Source organism: Petaurus breviceps, unplaced genomic scaffold (assembly GCF_028583685.1).
Source record: "Petaurus breviceps papuanus isolate PSGF00001 unplaced genomic scaffold, PetGlider_PUasm1.0 76, whole genome shotgun sequence".
Lineage (NCBI taxonomy): Eukaryota > Metazoa > Chordata > Mammalia > Diprotodontia > Petauridae > Petaurus > Petaurus breviceps.
The window spans coordinates 59,889,637-59,902,017 of record NW_027186473.1 but is presented as its reverse complement, the minus strand read 5'-3'; the positions used below and the strand labels follow the sequence as shown (position 1 = coordinate 59,902,017).

Sequence of the window (12,381 nt, the reverse complement as noted above, 5' to 3'; positions counted from 1 at the left end):
TTAGTATATGCATGTGTCTTGGTAACATAGGGAGAAAGCAGCTGTAGTGAACCACCTCTCCTTTAAAAATATTGATATGTGACACTATGATATGTGGCATTGCTTTATTTGTAGGTGAAAAATGGAAATCAGTAGAGATATGGCCATTAATATGCTGAGCCATCCCTTTGCATGGAACATCTCTCCTTTAATCTAGTGCAACTCAGCAACCCTGCTTCAATAGATTATCCTGGAAGATGAAATTATCACAGAACATATACACATTTACAGTGTAGGAATAGTACAGACACAAAGGAAACTCAAAAGCAAATTATCAATTTATAATATAAGACTTTGGAAATGTAAATACTGGTATGGTAGGAATTTAAGAAAGGTTTTAAGGATAAATGTAGATAGTCTCCAATTTTTAATTGGTAAATACTTGTTATATATGTTAGTTTTTTGAAACTTAGATTATTTTGTTCCACAACAATAATGTTACATATTGCTTTTTGAAAGTGGGATATTAGATTCTCTGTACCTTTTAGATGCATAAAACTATGATTTGCTTTAGAAAATCATCTGTGAAGAGCTTCCTGATTCCATTTTTAATTTTTATCAGGGATACATACAAGTACCTAGACGATTCCCATAAAATTTTAAAGAGGTAAGAAAGCAGGCATGGAGATAGTAGATGGCATCTCCTTGAGTACTTGTTTTGGATTTTTGGTAAGAGTTATTATTGTTCAGTCATTTCAGTAGTTTTCAACTATTCATGACCCCAGTTGGGATTTCCTTCCAAAGATACTGGAGTGGTTTGCCATTTCCTTCTCCAGTTCATTTTACAGATGAAGAAACTGAGGCAAATAGGGCTAAGTGACTTGCCCAACACATGTCATAATGATCAGAGAATTTAATGCAAAAGTGGTCACAATGGAGACTAGTGACAGCTATAAGGGAAATAGTGTTTGGCATTAAGAAAAAAGCGAAGTATATATCAGACAAGCAAGCTGAAGCAGCAAGGCACTTGGATATTAAAATATTACTGGGAATAGTGATATAACATTAAAGAAAAGGCATTAACATCTGCTTTTGCACCTTTAGTACCATGGAACTTTTCCATCTTATTTGCAGCCAAAAACTTCTCTATGTGTGATCTCCCTTATTAAAATCTTAGGGCAGCTCTCTTATTACAATCTTGGCACAATGAATAGAATGCTGGGCATAGAGGCAGAAAGACCTGAGTTAACATCCTGCTTCAGACACTTACTAGCTATGTAACCCTGGATGCTTAAGCCTGTCTGCCTCAATTTCCTAACCTAAAATCAACTGGAGAAAGAAATGGCAAAGTTCTCCAGTATCTTTACCAAGAAAACCCCAAATTGGATCAGAAAGAGTTGGACATGACTGAACAACAACAAAATAAAATCTTGCTTGTCTATTTGGAAACCCTAGTGATTTATGAATAGTAAGTGATAATAATTGCTTTACTCATCCATTCAGTCATTCATTCCAAACGTCCCTATCACCATCAAGGGTACCACTATTCTGTTAGTCATCAAGCCATACAGCCTTGGTATCATTCTCAACTCCTCATTCACACTCACCCTAAATATCCAATCTTTTGTTAAATCTTGTCATTTCTAAGTGTCGCAATCACTCTCATTTACATCTCTTCTCCATGCACAAAGAAACCACCCCTGTGTAGGCCCTCACACTTACAATGTAGCAGTAGCCTTCTAGTTGGTCTCCTTGTCTCAGGTTTTCCTTCATTCAGCTGCTGAAGGGATTTTCCTAAAGCACAAGTATGACCATGTCACCCCTCTAATCAGTGAGCTCTAATGACTCCCTCTTACTCCCAACACACAGTAGAAAGTCCTCTCCTTAACACCTGGCCCCAACCTTCCTTTCCAGTCTTCGTCTTCTTACATCTTTTTTTTTTTTGCTTTTCTGGAAGGCAATTGGAGTTAAGTGACTTGCCCAAGGTCACACAGCTAGTTTTTGTGTTAAGTATCTGAGGTCAAATTTGAACTCAGGTCTTCCTGACTCCAGGTCTGGTGCTCTACTCACTGTGCCACCTAGCTGCCCCCTTCTTACATCTTATTTCCCTTTATATACTCTACAGTCTAGCAAAATTGGCCTACTTCCTGTTCCTGGTACATGACTCTCATCTCCATCTTCCATGTTGTTTCATAGTCTGTCTCCAACTCTGCGAATACTCTGCCTCTTCACCTCCATCTTCTGGCTTTCCTAGCTTCCTTTAAGTCACAGCTCAAATCTTGCCTTTTAAGAATGTTTTTCCTGCTCTCCTCCACCCAATTTTTTTTCTTTGAGCCTACTTTTTCATTTATGCTGTATATATCTTATATATACAAAGTTATTTGTGTGCTCTATCAGAATGTGAGCTCCTTGAGTTCAGGAATCTTATTTTTATCTTCCTTTCATCCTTAGCACTTAGTACAGTGTGTGACACACAGTATATACTTAAATGCCTGGTGTTTGATAGAATATATATTTTTAAAGCAATTGGGGTTAAGTAACTTGCTCAAGGTTACACGGCCAGTTATTTCTGGGTGTGGTGCTAAGTATCTGAGCCTGGATTCGATCCCCAGGTCATCCCGACACTGGGGCCAGCGCTCTTACTCGCTGAGCCACCTGGCCGCCCCGATTGATAGAATAATTGAGAAAATGGATTTGGTTGAGTTTCTCCACTGGTGCATCAATTTGTTGGTCCCTGGACAAAGAACACACATTAAGACTGCCAAGAGTTAAATGAATACTCATAGGTGGTATAAGAACAGCATTGCCACCTTGATACCATCACAGAAGAAATACAAAATTTCCAAGGACTGAGGACACTATTTGGCATTTTAATCCATTTTGTTCGCTGCCATGAACAGAAATTCCCTTTTGGTCAACTTTGGAAACATGTATGTAAAAAAAATACATAGAAATTTAAAAATACCCCAGTTTCTGGAGTATATAGAGGGGAGGATTGAATGGAATAGAAGGTTGGTATTAGCATGTAAAGCAATAAAATTTCTGGCTCCTATAAAGACCTAATTTAAACTATACTCTGAATTTTGACTGCCCAAGAATACGTTTCCCATTTATAATTCTGTTTCTATGGAAGCAAATGCCCCCTATAATGTTCTTGTGCCTAATGCTTTTTTGTGGAAGCAATTAGCCATGTTAGTTGGGCAAAGCCTATATATAGCTAATATAAAGACAGACTATTAAGCATAGAAATCTTGTATATGGTAGGCATTCAAAACTTCTACAATAACATGAGATGTCAAATAGGACTGATATACTAGAGACATTTTTGGTGTCATAAAATGCAACTCCCTTCAGATCAATTTTACTTGTTTGTTTTTCCCATAATTATTAGCTCTGCCCATATTTTTCTAGTCTCAATGATATATGTGTTGAAATATAGACTCCTTCTCCTTTCCTAGGCCAAATCATGCTTTGACAAAACATTCTGAATTCTGAAATTAGAGCAGTTGCATGCCTAGGATCTTCATCAAAATGGTGGGAGAGCCGGATGTATCCAAGCAAGAGTTTTTGCACCAAGACCATTCTATCCTTTCATACCCACATGTACACAGCTGCATGTTTAAAACAGTGCAGCTGTAATGTGATGCCTAATGGGAAAAGGTATGAAACTGTACATTTTACAGTCAATTTATAATTATGGAAACTTCATGGTCACATAATCCATTTTTTCCCCTGTATAATGTGTATACAGTTCCTGTTTATCACCTTAAGACCATCTGTGGCATGGAACTCATAATCCAATTTCTAAACTCCAGCATTTGCTGATTATATGACTAAGGTTCCTTTAATAGATGTCAAACCTGTAGCATATAATTGAATTTTGTGAGTTTCTCCAGGGTCACTCAGAGGTAGAGCACAGGTCAGCATTCTTAGCTCTTGACCTTGCCCTCTGGTGCCTGGCCCAGGCAGCCCTCCTCTTCTCAGACTTTGTTTCTCCAAGAGCCTTCGAAACACCACTTCCCCCTTGGATTCTGAGCACGGATTCCTGAATGGATCCTTCCTACTCCTTCTGTCTCCTCTGGGAAGACCAGTGCACATAAATTAAGCTTATCTGTTTTGCTTTTCAAAACATATACAGTTGCTGTAAAAATAAAAGATAAAAGCCAAAACAGAACCTGGATTTATGATGGTGTTTTTCCCAGTGGAGAATAAGGTGCTTAAACATTAATCTCTTTAAAAACTAAACACACAACTGCCCCCCACCTTCCAACACAGCCCTAGAATTTATAATCATTTATAGTCAGTATCCTGTGGGCATTGGGTGGGGGAGAGATTACTGTAAGGGGTCAGAAAATGCTTAATGATGACACAATAATAATTGGATTTAACTTAGCTTTAAACAGAAGTTTGGTGTTATTTTTACCTCATTAGTGAATTTAAAACAACAACGACCTTTTTATTCTTTCCATCCTTTGGAAATATGAGGCAATATGACCCTTCCTTTGGCAGGGATTGTGATCAGAGATAAATATGCCAGGATAGGGTCTTTGCTCAGCAGACAGAAAAAGAAGAGCAACTCAGAAAACGACTTTGAGCATCTTCTGAACTCTGGATACACGCAAGCATCATGGGTCTATGCTTTTCTGCCCCAAGGGTACATAAAGTTTTCTAGAGGTGACTTCCCCAGCTCACAGGTTTCCTAGAGCTATTAGGATCTGGGACAGTGCAGATACTATATCCTGGAGCCATGTCCATACAATACTGGACTGTAGAGCCAAGAAGTCATGGGCTCAAAGACTGTCTCTAATATAAATTTGCTGTGTTGACCTTGCATAAGTCATTTACTATCTCATCTTCCTCATCTGTATAATGGGGACAATAAAAATACCTGTGGTTCCCACCTCATAGGGTTATTGTGAGGCTCACGTGAATCTTGCTTTGCAGGCTTTAAAGCTTTCTAGAAGTGCCAGTTGCTTCTGCTGGGCTGTTTTTTTCTTTTTTTTTTTTACGATGAGGATGATTGATGATGTTGAATCTTGGCTCAGTAAAGAGTAACTCCCCCTCCTTCAGACAGAAGCGGAAGATGAGTATGGTCTGGAAGAGAGGCTCAAAACACAAAATCAGAAGGCTGATGCCGAGCTGGGAAGTGCCACCTTGACTTCCCCTTTCTCTCTAGCAGGGGGTGGACTTGAAGAGACTCCATGCAATTAGCTTTCCTTCTCATTCTTGACTGACAAGAATGGTACTGATGAAATGTGAGTTTAGGTTGTTAAAGGGATAAGGGAAATAGAGAGCTTGGAAAAAGCAATATTGAACAATAAGACTTTCCCAGAAAGGAGCTAAGAGGTCAAAGGGCTTTAGGAGAGAAGGGGAGCCAGGGGAGAAGAGAAGCACAGAGAAGCAGGGGATAGGTTCAGTAGACCAAAGACAATCTCTATTTATTTTGAAAATTTGTCTAGTGCCATGCCTTTTCCAGCTCTTCTTCTGCCCTCCTGTTCACTCCATGCTCCCCCCTCCCCCTCACCATGGATTGTTCAGGACTTCTGGTGATACCTTTCCAGGGTTGCTCATTTACCTTCAGTGTCCACCTTCACCCATCTCTCACCTGTAGCTACAAGAAGCTGTAGTATGTGCAGTAGCCACACCCCTATAAACTTTTTCAGCAGACCAACTAAACCAGACTGAGGTAACTGAGGGGTCTCAAATCCATTAGTGAGTTGGGGAATATCTACCCCAACCATGTGAAGATTTTCCCCTGTGGAATAAGGGCATGAGAATAATTTGTTCCAACAGTCATGAAGGCAGCTTAAGCAGGGTCAGTGGGACAGCACTTAGAACTTGGTCAGGCATTGAAGACCTCCAGGTCATCCACAACATCTTGAGCCATCACCAGTTGTCTTGACTTTTGTCCTGTACCTGGATTTCAATGATTCAGGAGGAGAGAACGAGGCTGACAACTTTGAGCAACTGTGCCTCACTTAAATCCAATTCATGGGCAAATCAAGACATTACTTGTGATGTCCACCACCAACAAAAATTCACACACCCCAGCCCTTCCCGAGTCATCTGTCTTTTGAGAGCCTCCAGGAAATTCAAAGACAGTGCGTCCCTTTGGAAAGAAGAGGATCCCTCAGAGCTCCCTTCTACCCCATATTCCTTATGGATCCTGGAACTGAGTATCAAGGGGGAATAGAAAGTGGCATACGCCTCTTATTTGCTAAGGTTTCTTCCTCCCTGCATTGTGGAGGGGAGCTCCAGCTAATTCCAACACGGAATTTCTTTCTATCCTTTGAGATTGTCTCTTACTTGCTTTAGTCAGCCAGTCAGTAAGCATTCATTGAGTGTCTACTATGTACCAAGCATTGTGCTAAGGGCTGGGAAGACAAAGAAAGGTAAAAGACAGTCCTTGCCCTTGAGGACTTCAGAGAGTCAACTTCAAAGTAAAACAGAAAAACTGAGAGAGACTTAGCAGGGCCAGACCCGGTGTTAAAATGCATTTTTATGTTCAAGCAATGTTGTAACTTAGACAACATTAATTTCATTTTCAGTCTCAGATGCAAAATTTCCCTAATTGATTAATGACTTTTTTAATAGCTAAAGTCATCTGTATGTAATTCAAAACATCAAAGCTTTAGAGTTGGAAGGACCCTTAGAAGCCATCTAATCCAAACCACTTTTCACTGATGAAGATACCGAGGCTCAGATAGATTGTAATGTGCTCCCAGGCAGTAAATTTCAAAGGAGGATATGAAGCCCAGTCATATTAAGCCCAGCACTCTACCTGTAATGCCATGCTGCATCTCCAGTTTTCAGACTTTGATATAATACTAGTATTCATTGTGTTGCCTTAAAAAAGGTTCCTTCTTCTGCTCTTTATTGACATATTTGATTAATCCTTTCGGATTTTGGCTCTTCCTGGAAATATTGTTCTTTATAAATAAAAACTCCCATCAATTCCCTAGAAATTTAGCTAGATCTCTTCTATATTGTCTATTTTCCTCTTTGGCTACTATACTGGTCAAGAGAATTCAATAAATATAATTTATTCATTTTAGAAACCACTTCATTAAACCTCTCACACAATCCTGGTGGAAAAGGAGAGATGTAAGCTAAATGAGAGTAGAGATGGGAGGATTTCAGACTGTTTGTTTGGATGCAAGAACAGTTTGATGTCAGTTTGTCAAGTGGTATCCAGTGGAAAGTCTCAGGATTTGTGATTGGCCCTTTGCTATTTACTGTGGGTTGGGATTTACATGAAAGAATAGATGACAGGTTTATCAAACTGACAGATGATACAAAGTTGGGAAGGATGGCTAACACACTAAATGACAGTCAGGATCTCCAAAAGATGGAGGCACCTAAGTGTTTCAGTTGATAGAATGCTGCATTTGGAGTCAAAGTGACCTGTGTTCAAATCCAGCCTCAGACTCTCCCTAGCTGTGTGATCCTGTTGAAATCATTTAACCTCTGTTTACTTCAATTTCCTTATCTGTAAAATGAGGAAAATTATAATGCTTATAGAGTTGTTATGAGAAGCAAATGAAGTACCATTATATATTATTGCTAGTAATTATCTATTATGTATGTATATCTATATAAATGTATTATATACAATCTTATAATAAATCATAATATATAATAAATATAATACATGTTATATAATATAAATACAATAATAGCTAAATATAATATAAACATAAATAACATATACATTACAGTTCTATAATAAAACTATAATGAATATATTATATATAATTAAATATTCTATAATTGCTAGTTATTATTACTATATTGATAAGTGAAGAACACTGTAGCAAATCCAAGAATATGAAATTTAATATAGGTAGGTACATGAAAAGTCTTATACTGAATTCAAAAAGTGTGACATGAGGTATGTATTGCCTGAAAGCAATTTGAAAAAAGTTGGGATTTTGGTAGTCTACAAATTCAGTATTAGCTATAGCAGCCCTCAAAAAACCTAATGTGATGGGATTCATTAAGAACAGTACAACTTCCAGCTGCTGTACCTTGCCCTGGTCAGATCACATGTTCAGTTCTGTGTCTAGCAATGGGTCCTATGTATTAGAAACTGCACTGATAAGCTGGGAGCTTGGGAGAGGGCAACCAGGATGGCAAAAGGCTGCCAGTCTTTGCCAAATGGAAACCATTTGAAGGAACTGGGGATATTAGCCTGGAAGAGGGAAGACTCAGAGTGACATGATAGCTCTTTTTTTTGAGGGGGGGGCAGTTGGGGACTTGCCCAAAGACTTGCCCTAGGTCACAAGGCTAGTTTTTGTGTTAAATGTCTGAGAATGGATTTGAACTCAGGTCCTCCTGACTCCAGAGTACTCCAGTTTTCTATTCACTGCACCATCTAGCTGCCCCATGATAGCTCTTTTCAAAAGATTGAAGGGTTGTCTCTTAGAAGATGTCCCAGAGGACAAAATCAACTGTAGTAGAAGTTAGAAAGAACTCAATTTATATTCAAAAAGAAAAGACTTTCTAACATTTGTAGCAATCTATAAGTGGAATTGCCTACTTTTGGAGGTGGTATGGTCTTCTTCATTCAGTTTATTCAGCAAAGACTGGATGACCTCTTACCATGTATGTTGAAGGGGGATTTCTTGCTTGGATATGACTTGGACTATCAAACTCTGAAATTCTAAAATTTGATAATTCTTTTCAAAATCACTTTCTGTTGCTTCTTTGAATTAACTTATCTCTGATGTTCACTACTCAGTATGCATATTTCATACTTTCTGATTTCTGTAACCATCTAAATTTCCTTTCCTTCAGTCTAAAAAAAAACCCCACACTCCAAACCTTTCTTTCTTGCATTCCACAATCATACTATAGTGCAGTGGAAATAATGCTTTTGAGCCATAGGACCGGGTTTCAAATCCTTTTTTGTCACTTCCTATACCCATGACCTTGAGCAAGGGATTTAACTTCTGGAGAGAAGCTGGACCAGCTAACTCCTCAGGTCACTTTGGCTCCAAGTCTGTGATCTTTTGCTGTTGCTATCTGCCTTTAATTTAATTTATGCAGCTCTGGGGTAGGAGAGGGTGCAGCCAATTGTCTCACTTTCTTGGTTAGCTCCCTGCTTCCTTTGACTTCTTTAAAACTGGTGCTTGAGGGGGGCCTTCCCCCTCTCCCAGCTGACGTCCTGCTGAGTCTCTCAGGGCTGCCTTATAGACTCCCCTCTACCCAGGGTTGGCGCTCAGATCTGCCAGAACGGTTACACTGTGGGGACCCCACCTCCACCACCCAGGCCCCTGGCCTCTTGTTTCAGATGTCTTCACCCCATGGCGACCCTCCTGCTCCTGGCAGGAGTCCTGCCGGCTGCCGCCGCCATCTCCTGCTATGGAGACTCTGGACAGCCTGTGGACTGGTTCATGACCTACAAGCTACCTGCCCTGCCCCATTCCTTGAAAGGACTCAACTACATGTACCTGGATGGGAATAGTGGGGGCTGGCAAGAGGGCACCACATCCATCGACAGCACTCAGGGGGCTGTGGGGCGGACCATGAATCTTGAGTGAGCTGGCTTACCTACTGTACAATGACTAGCCACCCTCAGGTAATGGAGACCCTGATACCACCTACCGAGGACACACCAAGGGTGTGCTTCTTCTAAACAGAGATAGTGGCATTTGGCTGGTCCATGGCGTCCCGCACTTCCCAGCACATGCTAATTCATCCTATGGATGGCCCCAAAGTGCCCAGAACTATGGACAGACTCTACTCTGTGTCACCTTCACCTATAGCCAGTTCAAAGATATTGGCAAACAGCTGACCTATACCTATCCCCAGGTCTATGACTACAGGCTAGAAGGATCCTTTGCCCAGGACCTACCAGAGCTAAAACAAGCTGCCCAAGGTCACCATGTGAGCCAGGGTCCCTGGAATCGAAGTGTCGCCCTTACCTCAAGAGCTGGGGTTGTCTTCCGAAGCTTTGCCAAGTTTAATGACTTCCAAGAAGACTTGCACTCGGGCTGGCTGAACACAGCTCTGGGCAGTGACCTGTTTGTCCAGTTTTGGCCCAGAACAAGCAAAGTGCTGCCCTCCAGCTGTTCTGGCCCCTTCCATGTGTTAAATGTGCCAGAGCTGGCCTTCCCTGACTCAACTGTGCATCCCTTTAATGCCATCCATGACCATGCCAAGTGGTGTGTGACACTCAATAGTACCTGGACCTGCATAGGGGACCTGAATCACAACTATGCAGAGGAGCATCATGGCGGGGGTACTCTCTGTTCCCAAATGCCTGTCCTGTGGAAAGCCTTCTGGCCACTGGTGAGAGAATTTGAGCCTTGTCCATAGATAAGGCCTGAGGTCAAGGATCATTGAGGGCAGAAGGCAAGGAGAACCTTGGCCCAACTCCTCATAGAATAGTCTACCTACCCCTGCTCCCAGTGGAGAATAGAGTAACTGGGAATATGTATGGTCTGATATGTATGGTCTGATAATCTTCTGCTCCACAAGAGCACATCTGGTACTCTTCAGTCTGTGCCACACTTTTCATGTGCCTAAATTGCCCTCCCTGCCACCTCTTCTTTCTATCTTTTCTTTTCTTTTTTTTTTTTTAGAGGCAATTGGATGTTAAGTGACTGGCTCAGGGTTAAACAGGTAGTAAGTGTCTGGGGCTAGATTTGAACTCAAGTCCTTTTGATTTTCAGGCTCTAGTCACTATGTCACCTAGTCACCTCCCTACCCTTTCTTTAAAACCCAACTCAAATACTGCTTTCTTGAGGAAGTCTTCCTAGATTGCCCTTCCCTCTTTGATCTCACCATAGTTTTCACCCCTCAAATGCACTTTATGCCATATTGTAGTTGCCGTGTTATAGCATGTAGATGACTCTGGATTCTTTCTTTTTTTTCGAAGGGGGGAAGGCAAGACAATTGGGGTTGAGTGACTTGCCCAAGGTCACACAGCTAGTAAGTGTGTCAGGTGTCTGGGGCTGGATTTGAACTCGGGTTCTCCTGACTCCAGGGCCGGTGCTCTGATCACTGTACCACCTAGCCACCCCAGACCCTGGATTCTTAAAAGGTACGAGCTCACTCTTGAGCAGGTTGTGCTGAGCTGGAAGGACTCAGACTGACACTCTCTCCCCCCACCCCAAACTTTTCAGTAAAATCCAGTGATTTCCAATCACTTCCAGCATCAACCACAAAATCATCCATTGAGCCCTCCATAACCTGGCCCTCCCCAACCTTTCCAGTCTTCTTATACCTTCCTCCCTTTTGTGTATCTGATATCCAGTGACACTGGCCTTCTTACCATTCTTCCAACAAGATGCTCTATGTCCTGACTCCAAGTGTTTTAACTGGCTGTCATCCAAGATTGGTATTCTCTCCCTCCTCATCTCTACCTTCTGGCTTTCCTAGCTTCTATAAAGTCCCAGTTAAAACTCCACCTTCTACAGAAAGCCTTTTTTAATCCCCCTTTATTCTAGTGCCTTTCCTCTGTTGATCAATACCAACTTATCCTGTATATGGTTTGTTTGAACAGCTTTTCTACTCCATTAGACTGTGAGATCCTTGAGGACAGGCACTGATTTTGGGGGGTTTTGTTTTGTTTAGTTTTTGTTCCTTTTTCTATATCCCCAGTATTTAGCACAGTGTCTGAGACACTGATTTCTGCTGGGACACTGCTTTCCAAGGACTCGTTTTCAGGCTAGTTTGGTGGTGGTTCAGGCTTGGGGTTGGAACAAAATGATATATTTAAATTGAGACAAAAAATAAAATGAGACATGTAACAAAAGCAAAACATATGTTGTGAATGCAATATTTAACAAAAGAAGTTTACTCAACAATAGGATGTGCAATGGGGGGAACTGACCAATAAAATCTTTTTATTTTGCAAAAAAAAAACCTGGTGCTTGATTATGCCATTTTTCAAAATTATTTGTGATTCTACCTTTATTTCCTTTGAGTATTACAATTTTCTCTTTAAGCTGGTTTCTCCATTTCACTTGAAATATCAATCTGTCCAAGTTGTAATGTCCTATTTCTTTCCTCAGGCAAGACAGTGGGACTCTATTTATTCCCTTCATGCCCAGTATCTTTTTTTTAAACAGCTTTAGTGTAAAATGTAGTTAATTATCCCACATGCCTTGTAGTTTTATGATTCTCTCCTTGTTTCCATTTGTATTTCTTAAGCTTTCTATGTCCTTTTCCACCTTTACCCCTTCCACTGATTTACACTAAATTATGTCTCTTATCATCTCTAATAGCCTGCCCACATACTCTAGCTTGCTTCTTCACTTTGTGCAAATTCTATCTCATCACCTTATTTTCTTGGCTTCTGACTGTCTTTAATGAGACAATGAAGTGTAATGAAATTCTTAGAATCTCCATTTTATTATGCTCATTTATTCTCTCTAGAATTTGGTCCAGTATCTG

The 12,381-nt window shown here is 40.7% G+C and overlaps 1 protein-coding gene and 1 pseudogene across 1 annotated transcript in view; both read left to right on the top strand.

The window, feature by feature from the left end:
- DCHS2 (dachsous cadherin-related 2) overlaps positions 1-12,381 on the top strand; it is a 351,174-nt gene that overhangs the window by 134,469 nt on the left and 204,324 nt on the right. The window lies entirely within an intron of this gene.
- Positions 9,285-10,321, top strand: LOC138174843 (deoxyribonuclease-2-alpha pseudogene; annotated as a pseudogene).